The sequence below is a fragment of the Nomascus leucogenys genome, chromosome 10, assembly GCF_006542625.1.
Source record: "Nomascus leucogenys isolate Asia chromosome 10, Asia_NLE_v1, whole genome shotgun sequence".
NCBI classification, from domain to species: domain Eukaryota; kingdom Metazoa; phylum Chordata; class Mammalia; order Primates; family Hylobatidae; genus Nomascus; species Nomascus leucogenys.
The window spans coordinates 32,389,919-32,407,174 of record NC_044390.1 but is presented as its reverse complement, the minus strand read 5'-3'; positions in this window follow the sequence as shown (position 1 = coordinate 32,407,174).

Below are 17,256 nucleotides of genomic sequence, written 5' to 3'. Positions count from 1 at the left end.
CTGCTGAGCATATTGCTCTTCATATTTGTTTCACTACTTCTTCAATGAATAGAAGAGTTAAGGGGTAGATGGGGATTAAGGGGTAGATGAAGCTTCTGAGAACAGAGTGCCTGGATTTGAGTCCTGGCTCCACTACTTACAAGCTGGTTGATCTTGTGTAAAATACTAACCTCTGACTCAGTTTCCTTATCTGTAAAATGGGGATGAAAACAGTATCCCTCTCATAGGACTATTGTGAGGATTAAGTGAGTTAATATATGCCGAGTGCTTGGAACAGCATCTAGTACATAGAAAGCACGATGTAAGTGTTGGCTGTTTATGTTAATTATTTATTTTTTCAAACTCTGGAATAAATCATAAGCCCTTGAAGACAAAGATCATGTCTTAAAAATTATATTTAGCCCTTAACACAGTGTCCTATAAGGTACCTAATACATGTTTTTGAATGAATAAAGTAATGAGCAAACGGTTACACATTCTAGCATTCATACTGTATGTTTAACGTAGCCCATTCCTTACTTAATTCAAATTACCTTTGTTACTTTGTAATTTAACTGTTATTTTTCCTTTTTTTTTTTTTTTTTTTTGAGACTCGCTCTGTCGCCCAGGCTGGAGTGCAGCGGCGCAATCTCGGCTCACTGCAAGCTCCGCCTCCCGGGTTCACGCCATTCTCCTGCCTCAGCCTCTCCGAGTAGTTGGGACTACAGGCGCCCGCCACCATGGGCTGGGGTGGGTGGCTCATGCCTGTAATCCCAGCACTTTGGGAGGCTGAGGTGGGCAGATCACTTGAGGTCAGGAGGTCGAGACTAGCCTGGCCAGCATGGCAAAACCCTGTCTCTACTGAAAATACAAAAATTAGCCAGGCATGATTGTGGGTACCTGTAATTCCAGCTACTTAGGAGGCTGAGGCAGGAGAATTGCTTGAACCTGGGAGGCGGAGGTTGCAGTGAGCTGAGATCATGTCATTGCACTGCAGCCTGGGCGACAGTGAGATTCCATTTCAAAAAGGAAAAAAAAAAAAGATAAAATGATATATTTTTTAATAAAACTATGTAGCTGTTAATGATTTGTTTCAATTGTCTGCGCACCACATTGTCAGTGGGAGTATGGTTGAAACAATCTTGATGGGAAAAAAATGACATTATTCTATACAATTGACTACTCACATATTTTCCCAGAAATTCTACTCCTAGTTAAGGATCTAAGATAACTTCTTGCACCTATAAACAGAAGACATACAAAAGCATTCATAATAAAAGTGTTCATAAAAACAAATTCCAGGAACCATCTAAATGTTGAGAGGAACATGGATAAATAAGCCGTGGTAATATAGTCATCTTTATTTGTTGTTGGAGATCGGTTCCAGGCCTCCCTTGGATACTGAAATCTGCAGTTTCTCAAGTCCCCGCTACCAAATGGTGTAGTATTTGCATATAACCTATGCACATCCTCCTGTAAACTTTAACTTATCTCAAGGTTACTTATAATACCTTACACAATGTAAATGCTATGTAAATAGTTGATATGCTGTATTGTTTAGAGAATAATAACAATAAAAATGTCTGTCAGGTTCAGTACAGACATCATTTTTTGAAAAGTATTTTCCATCTGTGTTTGGTTGAATCTACAGTTGAGGAACCCACTGATACAGAGGGCTGACTGTATATAGAATAAATTAGAAGAGTATAGTAGACAGTAGCAGTAACAATCCCAATTTTTATTTATCCCTTCCTTAATCCATGTGTTTAGATAGCACCTTTCCTTACTGACTGTGGGCCTCACCGCATGCTTTGGCCAATGGGACAACAGCAAATGTGTTTCAAGAAGAAACTTAAAAAATGCTTGTTCGTTGGAGCTTGTGGCTCATGGAAACTCTGCGACTGCCACTATTTGTACAAGCCCATGCCAACTGGCTGAAAACATGTTTTTCCAGTTAACTTTATGACCTGAGCTGGCAGCCATCACTTACTGACAGCCAGCACGTATCACCAAACATGTAAGGAATGCCATCCTTCAGTGTCCAAGTTCCACATAAATCTGTGAGGTGATTGTATCTGCACATGTGTGCATAGGGTAACCAGCATAATAAGTATTGTGCATTTAAACCTAACCTAAGTTGTTGGCCCACAGAATTGTGAGCTTATCCTTGAATGCTCTTTTAAGCCACTGAGTTTTGATATGGTTTCTTATGCAGCAAAAACCAACTCTTGTGAGAGTAAAGGGAAATGACCAACAGTTACATACAACAGAATTAAATTATAATAACATACTGTTAATTTTTTTTTTTTTTTGAGATGGAGTCTCGCTCTGTCACCCAGGCTGGACTGGAATGCAGTGGCATAATCTTGGCTCAGTGCAACCTCTGCCTCCTGGGTTCAAGTGATTCTCCTGCCTCAGCCTCCTGGGTAGCTGGGATTACAGGCATGCACCACCACGCCCAGCTAATTTTTTGTATTTTTAGTAGAGACAGGGTTTCACCATGTTAGTCAAGCTGATTTCGAACTCCTAACCTTGTGATCCACCTGCCTTGGCCTCCCAAGTGCTGGGATTACAGGCGTAAGCCCAGCCAGTACTGTTAATTTTTTAAAAAGCAAGTAGCAGAGGTCTACCTGAAGTTTGAGAACCTATTAAGAAGTAAATATAAATAAATACTGCCAAAATAAAGATAATGCTTAAGCATTTATGTATTATGTATATTAGTAATTAAGCAAAAATTAACCACAATTTCAGAATATAGATGACAATGTTTAACATTTTAATGTTCTTAACTAGCATATTTCTATACATAAAGGTAACATAATTGAATAGTAAAATGAATTAAAATGTACATATTTTTATACCTTAACATGGTATTAAATTCTCCAAAAATATAATTGACGATTGCTAATAATTCATCATATCAAATAATGTATATATTTAATCAGTCTCTCATTCTTGGCATTTGGGTTATTTATAACTTTTTATTAACAAATGCAATAAACAGCTTGGTATATAATTTTATACATTTTGAGACACAATCCCCATAGAATAACTCCTTAAAAGTAGTTTTAACAAAAATATTATAAATATACTCAAAAGTTATTAATACATTTTTATTAATTGCATTTTGGAAAGGGCAAAAATTTATATTCCAACAGAGAAATGTGTGAGGTTACTTTCATTGTTTAACTCGTGCAAGCATTTGCTATTATTCTATTGATAAACTGACAAATTGATAAGCAAAAATGACCTCTCACTATTATTTTAATTAAGTTACTAGATGAACGTACAATCTTATGCATTAGTCATTTGTATTTTCACGTATCTGAATTATCTTTTCATGTACTTTAAATACTTTCTTTTGACAGTTTATAATATAGTTGATTGGGTTCCACCTTTCTTAATTACAATCACATTCTAGTACCTGCTATAGAGATTATACCCTCATCACCTTGATTGTACTTCAGAGTGTCTGTAGGTTTCAGTCACACCTTTAAAACCATATTTTACTCATGATTAACCTCTTATTTTATGAGTATCTTATTATTCATATATTTGTACAGTGAGTTTTATTCCTTTGAAATACAAGACCAAGCTGAGCTGGCTCATTTTGAGTTGGTTCTTAATGACTATATAAGGCATAATTATTTCCATAATTAAAGAGCACCTCACAGTAGTTCTTAAAGAAATTAGAAGAAAAAGTTATAAAAAAAATTATATCACTTTGTTTCTACATAGACTCTACCATTTGATTTAAGAATTTGCCAATTGTGGAATCAAGTTAGTGTAATCACAGAAGATAACACTATTTGAAAACTTCAAGTGAATGAAATGTGGTTTCAAGATGATAGATTAATAACAAAATCAAAATAAATGGTATCTTGGTAAACTTCCTTTTGGTAGCCAAACTTGGATACAATTGGTCTTTCATTTTGAAAGTTAAAGAAAATGATAAATGTGAAATGCCCAATAGTCTAATTCAAAGATCTATTGGGTCACTCATCCTGTTTTATTTTTCAATGCCTAAATAAAGAGGAATCAAAAATATATTTAGGAAAACATAAAAGATGGATTAAAGTGAAACTAATAAAAATGGAAATAACACCAAAAGGTGAAAATTCAAGGAAATTATATTTTTAGGCTCCTGACTGTAAAGACATAGAGTATAATGAAGCTCATTCTTTCCAAGTGGCAATAATTTCCCACTGAGTTTATATTGAAGTCTAACTTAAAAAATCACGTTTGCTTTTCCTTCTGAGTTAAAACTTTTTGGATGTATTCATATTTTTCTCTGTTAACACTGTAAAGGTACAGTGAGCACACAGGATGAGTTATATGTAGAAGTGTTCAGGTTTGAAGCCTAAAGCTTTTGGCTACAGCAAGTCATTCATTAGGTTGGGATGCCATAATAAATAGCCTTGAAACAGCACATTTTTCATTATATATATGTATATTTTTTCATTTTTTATATATATATATATATATGTATATATTTCCTTACAAAACTGAGTTTAGACCTATAGGTAATTGAGAGTGCATGAAAACAAAAGTATTTTTATTTTTAGAAAGGCCATCAAATTAGTGCTAGAAGACACCCCTTCCTTTAGGCATACGTGTTCCAAGACTTTATCCCTAAAGGTTTTATTTAGGACAATATTTTGACTTCCTAGACTACCATTATGCCATTATTCCCATAGCACTGATAGGTGGAAATGGTATTAAAATGGATGTAGCTAATCAGGAAATGGGCTGTACATATTACAATAGTTCTTAAAGATATTAAAGATAATAACTTGACATGTGAAAAATTGTTATAAGAGGACTGCAACAGTAGCATAATTAAATACAATTTAGATTTGTCCTGAATTTGCCTATCAAAACTATTTGTTTGAAAATCAAGTCCTTTGTATCTCTCTGAATATGCAGCAAGTTCTTTTCAATCAGTAATACAATAGATGAATATTGTACTACTCACAGAAACCTTTAGTATTCATTAGGATTTCATTATGGAGTTAAGGAGGAAATAGAGAAAAGGAATTGCCTTCTGTCAAAAGAATTTACATGTAGTTTGCTTCAGGAGACTGATTGCTACAGAGAGAAGGGGAAGATAATGTGATTTGTTAATGATAACCAAACAATATTGCGGACAACCTCATCATTTGTAGCTTTCATTAGATTGTCATTATTCCATGCTAAGAATACTTTGCATTTCCATTGTTACTCACACTTCCAGAGAGTCTGACATGCTTCATTCCTACAGCCCTTCTGCCTTTCAGTTGAAATAACCACTTGGAAATAAGTAGCTGTAATTAAGGTAAAGGGTGACAAATATTTGCTTAAACACATACGCATATACAGAAGTTGTTCCTCTGAAAATCTGTAATGCTCTGGGACAGCTGCTGGGTAACTGTCAGTTTGATCTGGGAGGTGAGTGCAGGAATCGTCATCAGTCTTTGTTTTCTATTCTGAAAGATTTACAATTTGCATGTTATTGTTTTTGTTGGCAAAGGCATACTCATAAATCTATGAAGATCATTTAAGAGGCAAATTGAGATGGCTCAAGAGAAATGTTTTGTAAAACATAATTTGTAATTTTTTTTTTTAGTTTGTTTAGAGTTCAAGCCTAGAACAGTAGATTCCCAAAGCTACAGGGTCTTAAGAACTATCTGGAGATTGGAAAAGATCACTACAAAGCGTAGTGACAGAGAAAGGAGACAGCCAAGGGTCTCCAGTGAAATCCTGCCTTCAAGTCTAAAACAGCCTGAAGGCTGAAAACTGGACTGCTGGTCCCGGATGAAGCCCGCCCTTTCCTGACTGATTCTCCCTGAGCAATGCCCACCTGCGCACTGGGAGGACAGGGTGGGGCTTCGGGAAGTTTGCGCCGGTTCGCAGTGGGGAGGAGCCTGGCCTCTTCAGTTCCTGGGTAGTGACCTGGAATTCAATCTGTGAGGCAGGAAACCTGCTAGCAGGACTCTCTCTTGCTTTGCTGAGAGTTATTTTTCCATTATCCTTTTCACCCAGTAAATTCCATTTTCCTCACTCTTCTTTGTGTCCGTGAGGCTTATCTTTCCTGGTCGTATGACAAGAGACTGGTTTTAGCCAAACTAAGGAGAAAATTCTGCAACAGTAGCAAGAGATAGAATCTATTACTGCCTTCTTCCAACCCTCCAAAATGACTGTGCATTCCTACCCATTACTTTGTGATTTGCAGTGCTTCCAGTGGGAGGATCATATATTCCTTCCACATTAATGGCATGTGAGCAACACTGAACAGATTTAGGAACCAAAACATACCTTTATCACCTCTCTTACTCTTTGTCCTTTACCCTGAGATCAGTGTTGTCCAAGCAGAGCTTCGATTTCTGTCTTGGTCCCAGACTTCATGGAGCAGAGAAAAGCTGTTTCCATAGTGCCTTACCTGATTTTCTAGTCAACAGTTGCTGTTTTATACCACAAAGTTCAGAGTATTTTTATGCAACAATTAATGGCAGAATATTAATTCACTTATATGTAACACTGAGCATATATTTTAAATTTGAAATCTGTTTTGTTTCTTCTGAAAACTATATTTGACAATAGTCAACTAGCCATGAACACAGAAAAATTTACAAATACATTCCCCAGGCAGTCAGCTCAGACTGATACTGGCTCAAGGTACTGAATTTTTTTTTTCAATTTATTTTATTGTGGTGAAATGCACATAATGTAGCATTTACCCTCTTAATCATTTTAAGTGTAAAGTTCAGTCATATTGAATAATTCATACTGTTTTACAACCATCACCTCCATACATCTTTGTAATTATTTTCGTATTATAAAACTGAAACTCTATATACATTAAACAGTAACTCCCCATTTCCCCTTCTCTTGGCAATTATCATTCTACTTTCTGTCTCTGTGATTTGGACTACTTTAGGATCTCATATAAGTGAAATCATATAGTATTTGTCTTTTGGAAACTAGGTTATTTCACTTAGTATAATGTCCTCAAAATTAATTCACATGGAATATGTCATAATTATACCTTTTTCTAAGGTTGAATAATATTTTATTGTATGCACATGCCACATTTGGCTTATCTAGTCATCTGTTGATGTACATCTGATTTGTTTCCACATATTAGCTATTGTGAATATTGCTGCTATGAACATGGTTATAGAACTATCTCTGAGACCCTGTTTTCAATTTGTTTTGGTATATACTCAGAAATGAAATTGTTAGATCATTTTATAATTTCATTTTCAATTTTTTGAGAAACTGCCATACTGCTTTTAACAGTATATATATTTTACAGTCCTATCAACAGTGAACAAAGGTTCCAATTTCTCCATATCATTACGAACACTTGTTATTTTCTGTTTTTTTTTTATACTAGCTATCCTAATGGGTGTGAGGTGTTATCTCATTGTAATTTTGATTTGCATTTCCATAATAATTAGTGATGTTGAAAATCTTTTTATGTGTTTATTGGCCATTTATATATCTTCTTTGAAGAAATGTTCATTCAAATCCTTGCCTATGTTTGAATATGTTTTTTTTTGTTGTTTTCAGGAATTCCTTATATATCCTGTATATATACATATACAGGATAAAAATTCTCTCTCTCTCTCTCTCTCTCTCTGTGTGTGTGTGTGTGTGTGTGTGTATGTATCTCAAATATTATATTTTGCAAATATTATTTTCCATTCTTCAGGTTGCCTTTTTACTTGTTGATCTTGTCTTTAGATACACAATTAAAACAATATGAAGTCCAATTTATCTATATTTTTCTTTGTCTGTGCCTTTGGTCTTATATCCAAAAAAATCATTGCCAAATATAATGTCATTAAGTTTTACTGTATGTTTTCTTCTAAGAGTTTTATAGTTTTATGTCTTATATTTAGATTTTTGATCCATTTTGAGTTAATTTTGTATATGGTGTTAGGTAAGTGTCTGACTTTATTATTTTGCATGTGAATATACAGTTTTCCCAGCATCGTTTATTGAAAAGACTGTCCTTTCTCTATTGAATGGCTTTGGCACCCTTTTTTTTGGCATACATCTGAACATTTATTTCTAGGCTTGTATTTTATTTCCTTAATCTACATGTCTGCCTTTATGCCGGTATCAGACTCTTTTGATTACTATAGCTTTGTAGTAAATTTTGAAATCATGAAATGTGATTCCTCCCACTTTGTTCTCTTTCAATTATTTTTTTAGATATCTGGGGTACCTTTTAATTCCATATGAATTTCACAGTAGATATTTCTATTTCTCCAAAAGATGTCATTGGGATTTTAATAGAAATGACATTGAATCTGTAGATCACTTTGGGCAGTATTGACATCTGAAAAATATTAAGCCCTTCAATCAATGAACAGAAGATGTGTTTCCACTAATTTGTCTTCTTTAATTTCTCAGCAATATTTTGTTGTTTTCATTGTACAATTCTTTCATCTTACTGTCTGATTTCCAAGCTTTTATTCTTTGTGAATGCTATGCAAGTGAAGTTATTTTATTATTTTTATAATATCTTTCTCATATTGCTCACTGTTAGTGTATAAGAATGCAGTTGATTTTTGTTTGTTTAGCTGAATTCTGCTACTGTGCTCAATTCCTGTATAGGACTCTTTAGAGCCTCCTACATATAAGATTGTAACATCTGTAGAAAGGAATTTGTTTTCTTCCTTTTCAATTCTGATGGCTTAATTTCTTTTTCTTGCCTAATTGTTCTAGCGAGAACTTCAAGTACTATGTTGAATGGAAGTGGTGAAAGCAAGGATCCTTGCTATGTTTCTGTTATGACAGTAAAAGCTTTTAGCCTTTTGCCATTGTGTAGTATGTGGGCTTTTCGTATATAGCTTTTATTTTATTTTATTTTATTTTATTTATTTATTTTTTATTTATTTATTTTTTTTGAGACGGAGTCTCGCTCTGTCGCCCAGGCTGGAGTGCAGTGGCACAATCTTGGCTCACTGCAAGCTCCGCCTCCCGGGTTCACGCCATTCTCCTGCCTCAGCCTCTCCGAGTAGCTGGGACTACAGGCGTCCGCCACCACACCTGGCTAATTTTTTGTATTTTTAGTAGAGACAGGGTTTCACCATGGTCTCGATCTCCTGACCTCGTGATCCGCCCGCCTCAGCCTCCCAAAGTGCTGGGATTACAAGCGTGAGCCACCGCGCCCAGCCCATATATAGCTTTTATATGTTGAGGTAGTTTTCTTTTATTCCCAGCTTATTGATAGGGTATTAAATTGTGTCAAATGCTTTCTCTGCATCAATTGAGATGATCATGTGTTTTTCCCTATCAGTCTGTTAATGTGATGTATTACACAGATCAATTTTCATATGTTAAACCATCCATCCTTGCATTCCAGAAATAAATCCCACTTGATCATGGTCTATAATCCTTTAAATATGTTGCTAAATTTCATTTGCTAGTATTTGTTGATGATTTTGCATCAATGTTTATAAAAGATATTGATTGGTAGCTTTCTTTTCTTGTGGTGTCTTTGTCTGACTTTGTTAGCAAGTAATGTTGGCCTCATAGGATATGTTACAAAGTGTTTTCTCTTCTACATTTCTTGGGAAAAGCTGGAGAATTTGTGTCAGTTATTTAAATGTTAGGTAGAATTCAGCAATGAAGCCATCAGATCCAGGACTTTTTGATTACTGATTAAATTTCCTCACTAGTTGTAGGTGTATACAGATTTTCTATTTCTTTGTGATTTAGTCTTGCTAGCTTTTGTGTTTTTAGGATTTTGTCCATTTCATCTAAATTATCCAATTGGTTGGTGTAGAATTTATTATAGCACTCTCTATAATGGTTTTTATTTTTGTAGAATCAGTAGTAACGTTCCAACTTTCATTTCTGATTCTAGTATTTTGAATTTTTTTTCCTAGTCCATATAGCTAAGATTGTCAGTTTAGTTGAGCTTTTCAAGAAACCAACTTTTCATTGATTTTCTCTATTGTTTTCCTATTTTTTAATCTCATTTATATCTGCGTAATGATTATTATTATTTTTTCCTTTTTCTACCTTGGCTTAGTTTGTTCTCTTTCCATTTTCATGAGTTATAAAGTTAAGCTGTTAATTTGAGAACTTATGTTTAATGTAAGTGTTTCTAGCTATAAATTTCCCCATTAGCATTGCTTTTCATTGCCACTCATAAGGTTTAGTATATTATGTTTTGATTTTCCTTAGTCTCTAAGTATTTTCCAATGTCCCTTTTGAGTTTGTCTTCGATTCATTGGCTGTTTAAGAGAATGTTAAGTTTAATTTCCATGAATCTGTGAAGTAACTTCATCCTATTGTGTTTAAAGAAAATACTTTGTATGATGTCTATCTGTATCTTTCTAAAATACATCAAAACAATTTGTTGTCTATATATACTCTATTCTGGAAAAATTCTCATATGCACAGGAGAAGAATGTATATGCTGTTTTTGGTAGAATGTTCCTTATATGTCTGCTATACCTAGTTAGTTTATTGTGTTGTTTTAATCCTATATTTTCTCAGTTAGTTTTTGTCTGGTTGTTCTATCCATTATCAAGAGTAAAGTATTAAAATCTCTAACTATTATCATGGAACTGTTTATTTCTCCCTCCAATCTCTATCCTTTGATATTAATCCAGCCACTCCTGCTCTCTCTTGGTTACTATTTGCATGAAATATCTTTTTTCATCCTTTTACTTTCAATCTATTTATGTCATTGGACCTAAAAGGAACCTCTTGTAGACAGCATATAGTTGAATAATTTTTAAAATCTATTCTGTCAATCTCTATTTTGTGATTAGAGAATTTAAACCATTTATGTTGAAAGTAGAATTGGCCCTCTGTGGGTTCTGAATTTGTGAATTTAACAAACTGTAGGTCAAAAATATTTAAAAAAATGGATGGTTGCTTCTGTACTGAACATGTATAGACTTTTTTTTTTATCATTTTACATAAGACCATTTCTATACCATTTTATATAAGAGATGTTGGTGTCAGTGGAATTTGGTATCAATGGGACATTCTGAAACCAATTCCCATGGATATTGAGGCACAACTGTAATCACTGATAAAAAGGGACTTCTAACATTTTGCTATTTGTTTTTTACAGCCTTATAGATATTTATTTCTTGTGTTAATATCTTCTTTTATGTTGTTTATTCTTTGTAATAAAATATTTAAATTCTTTTTTATTCCTTTTGTATATATTCTACAACTATTTGCTTTGTGACTACTCAATATCCTAAGGATATACCACTCTAATTTGAATATATATCAGATTAATTTCAACAGCATATAAAAACCTTTGTCCTTTAGCAGCTCTTTTCCAACATCTTTCAGTTGTTGGTGGTATCACATAATTATAACTTTATATACTGTGTGTCCCAAAACATAAAGTAATAATTCTTTTAGATGAACTAGTCTCTCTAATTTTATAGAAAACAAGTGTGGAATTATAAACCAAGTTACAATCATACTAGCTTTTAGACTAATAATTGTTTTTTTAAATATATTAGCCTCATATCTTTTTTGGGTATTTATATTTAGGTTTATTCAATACATAGAATATTATTAAAAAACAAAAAGTGGAATTATAAACCATTGTAACAATAATATTTACCTTATAATTGCTCACCTTGACTGATATAATTACATTTCTTTTTTATTTTTTTTGAGATGGAGTCTTGCTCTGTTGCCCACGCTTGGGGGCCCATCTAGGCTCAGGGCAACCTCTGCCTCCCTGGTTCAAATGATTCTCCTGCCTTAGCCTCCTGAGTAGCTGGGATTACAGGCACATGCCACCACGCCAGGCTAATTTTTATATTTTTAGCAGAGACAGGATTTCACCATCTTGTCCAGGCTGGTCTCGAACTCCAGACCTCAAGTGTTCTGCCTGCCTTGGCCTCCCAAAGTGCTGGAATTACAGACATGAGCCACCATGCCCAGCCTCCCTTGAGCATTTCTTGAAAGGCAGGTCTAGTGATAACAGACTGTCTTAGCTTTTGTTTGTCTAGAAATGACTTAATTTTCTGCTTACTTTTGAAAAACAGTTTTGCCAGATATAGGATTCTTGGTTGGGGGAAGGAGGAAAAAAAACTATAAGTAAAATTTTTAGATTATTTATTCTGTAACTTACCAAATGTCAACAAACATAATATGGTCATGTCTTATTTCTATCATTTATAATTTAATACTTATATTAATATTTACTTGAACATTAAGCTAGGCTTTGTGTTCCAATCTTATTGAATGCCATCTCTACAAGGTGGTGCATTTTTATTGATTGACCATTTTATTAAGTGGCAGAGAAATACATTATATTTGTCTTTGTTAGATATTTAACTTTTTAAAACGCATCTTGCATTTATCCATTTTCACATTGCTATAAAGAAATACTGGAGACTGGGAAATTTATAAAGAAGGGTTTTAATTGGCTCATGATTCTGCAGACTGTACAGGAAGCATGATTCTGGCATCCACTTGCTTTTGGGGCGGCCTCACGGAACTTACAATTATGGCAGTAGTCAAAGGGGGAGCGAGGCCTCTCACACAGTGGGAGTGGGAGCAAGAGAGAGAGAGGGGAGGTACTACATACTTTTAAACAACCAGATCTCATGATAACTCACTAACTATTATGAGAACAGCACCAAGGGGTTGGTACTAAACCACTCATGAGAAATCCACCTCATGATCCAATCACCTCCCACTAGGCCCCACCTTCAACACTGGGGACTACAATTTGACATAAGATTTGGTGGGGACACAGATCCAAACCATATTATTCTGCCCCTGGCCCGCAACTCTCATGTCCTACTCACATTGCAAAATACAATCATGGCTTCCCAACAATCCCAAAAGTCTTAACTCATTCCAGAATTAACTCAGAAGTCCAAAGTCCAAAATCTCACTTGAGACAAGGCTAGTCCTTTCCACATATGAAATAAAATGACTGTGAAATAAAAAGCAAATTAGTTACTTCCAAGATACAATGGGGAATACTAGCATTGGGTAAACTTTCTTATTCCAAAAGGGAGAAATCTACCAAAAGAAAGAGGTTACAGGCCCCATGCAAGTTGGAAACCCAGCAGGGCAGTCATTAAATTTTAAAGCTTAAAAATAATCTCATTTGACTCCATGTCCCACATCCAGGGCACACTGGTGTGAGGAGTGAGCTCCCAATGTCTTCAGCAGCTCTGCCCCTGTAGCTTCACAAGGTTCAGCCACTGTGGCTACCCTGAAGGCCTGGCCTTGAATGCCTGTGGCTTTTTCAGGTGCAGGATGCAAGCTGTTAGTGGATCTACCATTCTGGGATCTGGAAAATGGTGGCCCTCTTCTCACAGCTCCACTAGGCAGTGTCCCATGGAGAACTCTGTGTGGGGGATCCCCACATTTCCCATCTGCACTGCCCTACTAGAGGTTCTCCATGAGGGCTCAGCTACTGCAGCAGGCATTCTGCCTGGACATTCAGGATTTTCCATACATCCTGTGAAATCTAGACAGAGGCTTGCAGCCTCAACTCTTTCATTTTTCACACCCAGATGCTTAACACCTCTGGGTTTGGAAGCTGCCAAGGCTTATGACTTGCATTCTCTGAAACAGCAACTTGAGCTATACCTGGGTCCCTTTGAGCCATGACTGGTGCTAGAGTGGTCAGGATCAGGGAGCAGTGTCCCCATACAGTACAGGGCAATGGAAGCCCTGGGCTTGTCTCACAAAGCCATTCAGTCCTCCTTGGCCTCCAGGCTGGTCATGGGAGGGGCTCCTGTGAAGATCTCTGAAATGCTTTCCAGTCCTTTCCTCCGTTGTCTTGGTTATCAGCATTTGGCTGATAACTTATGTAAATTTTTGCAACCTGCTTCAATTCCTTCCCTGAAAATGGTCTTTTCTTTTCTACCGCATGTCCAGGCTGCAAATTTTGTAATCTTTTATGTTCTGCTTCCCTTTTAAATAAAAGTTCCAACTTCTGGTCATTTCTTTGCTCATGTATGTGAGCGTAGATTATTAGAAACAGCCAGATAACATCTTAAATGCTTTACTTCTTAGAAATTTCTTTTGTCAGATACCCTATATTATCATTCTCCATGTTCAAAGTTCCACAGACCCTTACAACAGGGGCACAATGCAGCCAAGCTCTTTTCTAAGGAATAACAAAAATGACCTTTCCTTCAGTTCCCAATAAGTTTTCCATTTTCTTCTCAGACATCATCAGCCTGGACTTCATTGTGCATTCTACCAGCATTTTGGACATAACCATTCAGTTAGTCTCTAGGAAGTTCCAAACTTTCCCTCATCTTCCTGTCTTCTTTTGAACCCTAAACGCTCTTACAGCCTCTGCCCATTACTCAGAGACTAACAGAAGCAGAAGCCCCTTTCACCCCTAAAGAAGAAGGGTAAAAGGAAGATTCTCTAAGACCTAATCTAAGACCTAGTAATAAGGACACCAGGCTGGAGCTGTATCTATGAAAAACATGTCAGAGATGCCAAGTGAAGCAGAGAAGGAATGTGGATAAAGAAAGTAATTCCATGCTTCTCCTCTATTTATTTATTTATTTTCCAATTTTCCTTTTAGTGCTTCCTATGGACCAAACCAACATGGGAATCAAGGAGAACAGAAGTCTGAGAAACACAATTTGTAGTGAAGGAGTGAGGAAAAGATCTGAGGGCAAAATGACAAATAGGCTCATAACCCTAAATCTAACAAAGAAACACATGGAAACTGCATGTTTATGCATGACTGCTGAGCGAGAACAAGATAATTGAATCTGTTTGCTTGGGCTCACTTAGCGCATAGTTGCATTTATAACTTACAAATGCCTAACCAAATTGCAGGTTGGATGGAGAGTGAGGCAGAAGGTCAATTCTGCCCCAGTGACTTAATTAATTGAAAGCAAGAAAAAAATGAAGGCATATAATACATATGTAGAGAAAGTAAAGGAGAAAAGGAAGCTACCTTTTTCTGTGTTGGGGCTAAGAACATGCTTTCTTTTGCAGATCCACAAAGGTGAAAATGGAGGAGGGCTTAAGAACAGGGAAGAGCTGGGGCATGGAGGAGACACAGAGAAACAGGTAAAATTAATTCCTTCAAGGAAAATGGGGGTGGAAGTAATAGTGAAAAGATATTTATTGGCTGAGGCAAATACATGGGCCCAGGTGTAAGCTGTTCTGTCCTCTCAACACAACATATACATTGAATAGATTCATTTACTTACTAATCAATGCTCAATACACTATTCTTGGGCACTTCGGTTATTTTTCCCTTTATTTTTCATTTCTTTGATTATAGTTTATTTAGACATTTTTCCAAATGTTTGTTTATTCTTTTTCCAAATGTTTGTATGCTTTTTGAATAATTTAAACTTGTCAAATTTTCATCTATTGAGATCTTAATGATTTTCTTTTGTAGTTTTATATATCCTTTATATTACATAGTGAACTTTTTAATATATATTATAAACATTTATTCCAATTTTATTTTGACTTTTATTTTAATTTTTATATTGAGAAGCTTAAACATTTGTTATATTTTTGAAATTTTTACTGTCTTCCACATTTTCGTATAAATTTTGATGAAACATTATATACATATAGAAGAGCACATATGTTACAAATGTGTAAGCCATTGAATTTTTACAAACTGAAAATATAATCAGCATTAGCTCAAGAAACAAAACATTATGTAGTACTCCCAGAGGTCTTCTTGCTTTCCTCCAGTCATAAATCCTCATCTTTGCATGGGGTAATTATTATTTTGATTTATAACAGAATGGATTAATTCATCCTGTTGTGTTTAGATAAATAGTATCAAACAATAGATACACTTTTATGTCTAATTTCCTTTGCTCCAGATATTTATTTCATTAATTTATACTATTGATTATAGCTGTATATCATTTATTTTCATTACTGTATGATATTCCAAAGTATGACTAACCAATTTAGGTATCAATTCAACTGCTGTTGAGTATTGGAGTATTTTCCAGTTGGGGCTATTATCAATAGAGTTTCTAGGAACATTCTCTTGCATATTTTTCAGTAAATGTATTTCTCTTGAGTACATCCTAGCAGAAAATTACTGGATCCTAGAATATGCCTATGCTCAGCTTTAGTTTTTCCACTGTTTTTAACAGTATAAAAGTTGGAAAAATATCTCTTTTCGTTTCCACTTTCTCTTACTTACTGTTTGATATTATATCAGGATGTATTTTTCCAAAGATGTCCATAACAGTTTTCTCATCCCACATGTTCTTTACAATATGACTTTGCCAACCTTCCATCAAATTGAGTAGTCTATAGCTCTTTCTGGTAAATTTGGGCAGAGAAACTACTTCAAAATAGAAAGTGAAGAAATAAACATATATGACTTCTGAGACTATGTCTTAGAAGTTAATAGAAGTTCTGTCTTATCTTCCTAATCACTTGATGTTTAGTCCTGAGGCTCCATGTAAAAAGTCCAACTACCCTGAGGCTTCCATGCTGTGAGGAAACCCATGACCTGTGGAGAGACCACACAAAGGGGCCCTGATAGGAAGCACCAACTGAATTCCCAGTCAAGAGTCAGACTAATCAATAGAGACCTCCAGATGATTCTAGCCCCCAAACACCACCACCTGTTCAGCCTTCTGATGAGGTCCTGAATATTGAGGAGTTTTATATCTCTAAATTCAGGAGTGATTTGTTATACAGGAAGTATAACTGGAACAATAATTTAATTTTAAATTCACGAATCCACTTTACATACATAAAGTAATTTAACTTTATGTATGAGGTAGTAATTTTATGCATGAAGTAGTTACCTTTTTTATTTCATATATCACTGACCCCAAGTATTAAAAATATTTTCTTATAATAAATTTTAATGCTTTAACTTCTTCTTTTTGGTATATTATATTCTATAAAACCTATTTCTGCATTTTTTTATTGTTCCATTAATCATTTATCTGTCTACAAATATGTAAGTATCATATTGTAAAATTATTTAGTTGTTATTATATATATTATATATATTTTTTTTTTTTTGAGAAGGAGTCTTGCTGTGTTTCCCAGGCTGGAGTGCAGTGGCGTGATCTCGGCTCACTGCAAGCTCCGCCTCCCGGGTTCACGCTATTCTCCTGCCTCAACCTCCTGAGTAGCTGGGGCTACAGGTGCCCGCCACCACACCCGGCTAATTTTTTGTATTTTTAGTAGAGACAGGGTTTCACTGTATTATCCAGGATGGTCTCGATTTCCTGACCTTGTGATCTGCCTGCCTTGGCCTCGCAAAGTGCTGGGATTATAGGCGTGAGCCACTGTGCCCAGCCTATTATA